The sequence below is a fragment of the Athene cunicularia genome (genome assembly GCF_003259725.1).
Source record: "Athene cunicularia isolate RWA chromosome 6 unlocalized genomic scaffold, athCun1 chr6_part1, whole genome shotgun sequence".
In the NCBI taxonomy this organism is placed as follows: domain Eukaryota; kingdom Metazoa; phylum Chordata; class Aves; order Strigiformes; family Strigidae; genus Athene; species Athene cunicularia.
The window spans coordinates 12,497,386-12,497,718 of record NW_020799105.1 but is presented as its reverse complement, the minus strand read 5'-3'; positions in this window follow the sequence as shown (position 1 = coordinate 12,497,718).

Genomic DNA, 333 nt, shown 5'->3' with positions numbered 1-333 from the left:
CTAATATCTAGAAGGTAACTAGGGATGCTCCCAGCTCCTCTTCCTTTACATCAGCTGCTCTCTCAGCAGAGGCCTAACCCTGATGCAAAGCCCTGTGCCCGTCCCTGAGCTGCAGCTATTGCAACCTTGGCACCTGAAGCCCTGGCTGCCTGCAGCATACATTGACAAGGCAGTTTGGTAGGTGCAGAGCCACCAGCCCACCCTGCCCCTCCACAGGGGTGCTCACCTCCAGCAGAACGGCCCTGGGGCCCGCTGGGCTGCAGAGTGTGCAGCAGGAGAGCAGGGCTGGTGCAAGGGCTGGCCTGGAACTCAGAATGATGCAGAAGCGGGGGG